Here is a 2,500-nt window from a genome sequence, read left to right on the forward strand (position 1 = left end):
CATGTACTAACCAGGCCCAAACCTGCTAATATTCAGAAATCGGGCATTGACTCTATTTTTTGGCAAAATTATTATATACTAAGTGAAAATTTTCCAAAAAGTTTAAAGCACCTGGTATTCCCAGGCAGTCTCCCATCCATGTACTAACCAGACCCAAACCTGCTAATATTCAGAGACCGGCATTGACTCTATTTTTTGGCAAAATTATTATATACTAAGTGAAAAATTTCCAAAAAGCTTACAGCACCTGGTATTCCCAGGCGGTCTCCCATCCAAGTACTAACCAGGCCCAAACCTGCTTAGCTTCCGAGATCAGACGAGATCGGGCATAGCCAGGTTGGTATGGCCGTAAGCGAAGACTGCCGCAAAGAGAGGGCTATTTAGAGATCAGCCAATCTAATCGCCAGTACATTATATAAGTAGGAAAGAAAACCCAAAAGCTTAAAGCACCTGGTATTCCTAGCCGGTCTCTCATCCAAGTACTAACCAGACCTAAGCCTGCTAAGATTCAAAGATTGGGCATTGACTCTTTTTTTTTTGGCAAAATTATTATATAATTTGTGAAATTTTCCAAAAAGTTTAAAGCACCTGGTATTCCCAGGCAGTGTCCCATCCATGTACTAACCAGGCCCAAACCTGCTAATATTCAGAAATCGGGCATTGACTCTATTTTTTGGCAAAATTATTATATACTAAGTGAAAATTTTCCAAAAAGTTTAAAGCACCTGGTATTCCCAGGCAGTCTCCCATCCATGTACTAACCAGACCGAAACCTGCTAATATTCAGAGACCGGCATTGACTCTATTTTTTGGCAAAATTATTATATACTAACTGAAAAATTTCCAAAAAGCTTACAGCACCTGGTATTCCCAGGCGGTCTCCCATCCAAGTACTAACCAGGCCCAAACCTGCTTAGCTTCCGAGATCAGACGAGATCAGGCATAGCCAGGTTGGTATGGCCGTAAGCGAAGACTGCCGCAAAGAGAAGGCTATTTAGAGATCAGCCAATCTAATCGCCAGTACATTATATAAGTAGGAAAGAAAACCCAAAAGCTTAAAGCACCTGGTATTCCTAGCCGGTCTCTCATCCAAGTACTAACCAGACCTAAGCCTGCTAAGATTCAGAGATTGGGCATCGACTCTTTTTTTTTTTTTGCAAAATTATTATATAATTTGTGAAATTTTCCAAAAAGTTTAAAACACCTGGTATTCCCAGGCAGTCTCCCTTCCATGTACTAACCAGGCCCAAACCTGCTAATATTCAGAAATCGGGCATTGACTCTATTTTTTGGCAAAATTATTATATACTAAGTGAAAATTTTCCAAAAAGTTTAAAGCACCTGGTATTCCCAGGCAGTCTCCCATCCATGTACTAACCAGACCCAAACCTGCTAATATTCAGAGACCGGCATTGACTCTATTTTTTGGCAAAATTATTATATACTAAGTGAAAAATTTCCAAAAAGCTTACAGCACCTGGTATTCCCAGGCGGTCTCCCATCCAAGTACTAACCAGGCCCAAAACTGCTTAGCTTCCGAGATCAGACGAGATCAGGCATAGCCAGGTTGGTATGGCCGTAAGCGAAGACTGCCGCAAAGAGAAGGCTATTTAGAGATCAGCCAATCTAATCGCCAGTACATTATATAAGTAGGAAAGAAAACCCAAAAGCTTAAAGCACCTGGTATTCCTAGCCGGTCTCTCATCCAAGTACTAACCAGACCTAAGCCTGCTAAGATTCAGAGATTGGGCATCGACTCTTTTTTTTTTTTGCAAAATTATTATATAATTTGTGATATTTTCCAAAAAGTTTAAAACTCCTGGTATTCCCAGGCAGTCTCCCTTCCATGTACTAACCAGGCCCAAACCTGCTAATATTCAGAAATCGGGCATTGACTCTATTTTTTGGCAAAATTATTATATACTAAGTGAAAATTTTCCAAAAAGTTTAAAGCACCTGGTATTCCCAGGCAGTCTCCCATCCATGTACTAACCAGACCCAAACCTGCTAATATTCAGAGACCGGCATTGACTCTATTTTTTGGCAAAATTATTATATACTAAGTGAAAAATTTCCAAAAAGCTTACAGCACCTGGTATTCCCAGGCGGTCTCCCATCCAAGTACTAACCAGGCCCAAACCTGCTTAGCTTCCGAGATCAGACGAGATCGGGCATAGCCAGGTTGGTATGGCCGTAAGCGAAGACTGCCGCAAAGAGAGGGCTATTTAGAGATCAGCCAATCTAATCGCCAGTACATTATATAAGTAGGAAAGAAAACCCAAAAGCTTAAAGCACCTGGTATTCCTAGCCGGTCTCTCATCCAAGTACTAACCAGACCTAAGCCTGCTAAGATTCAGAGATTGGGCATTGACTCTTTTTTTTTTGGCAAAATTATTATATAATTTGTGAAATTTTCCAAAAAGTTTAAAGCACCTGGTATTCCCAGGCAGTGTCCCATCCATGTACTAACCAGGCCCAAACCTGCTAATATTCAGAAATC

General features: G+C 40.7%; 1 protein-coding gene and 4 non-coding genes across 7 annotated transcripts in view; all 5 read right to left on the minus strand.

Moving 5' to 3' along the window:
- LOC127947410 (glutamic acid-rich protein-like) overlaps positions 1-2,500 on the minus strand; it is a 255,412-nt gene that overhangs the window by 59,109 nt on the left and 193,803 nt on the right. The gene's annotated exons all lie outside the window — the stretch shown is intronic.
- Positions 236-354, minus strand: LOC127947830 (5S ribosomal RNA). Its single transcript, XR_008151584.1, has one exon. It is a non-coding gene; the product is annotated as a 5S ribosomal RNA (ribosomal RNA).
- Positions 850-968, minus strand: LOC127948058 (5S ribosomal RNA). The gene has a single exon (XR_008151806.1). It is a non-coding gene; the product is annotated as a 5S ribosomal RNA (ribosomal RNA).
- On the minus strand, positions 1,466-1,584 carry LOC127947526 (5S ribosomal RNA). The gene has a single exon (XR_008151325.1). It is a non-coding gene; the product is annotated as a 5S ribosomal RNA (ribosomal RNA).
- On the minus strand, positions 2,081-2,199 carry LOC127947831 (5S ribosomal RNA). Its single transcript, XR_008151585.1, has one exon. It is a non-coding gene; the product is annotated as a 5S ribosomal RNA (ribosomal RNA).

Source organism: Carassius gibelio, chromosome A25 (genome assembly GCF_023724105.1).
Source record: "Carassius gibelio isolate Cgi1373 ecotype wild population from Czech Republic chromosome A25, carGib1.2-hapl.c, whole genome shotgun sequence".
NCBI lineage: Eukaryota > Metazoa > Chordata > Actinopteri > Cypriniformes > Cyprinidae > Carassius > Carassius gibelio.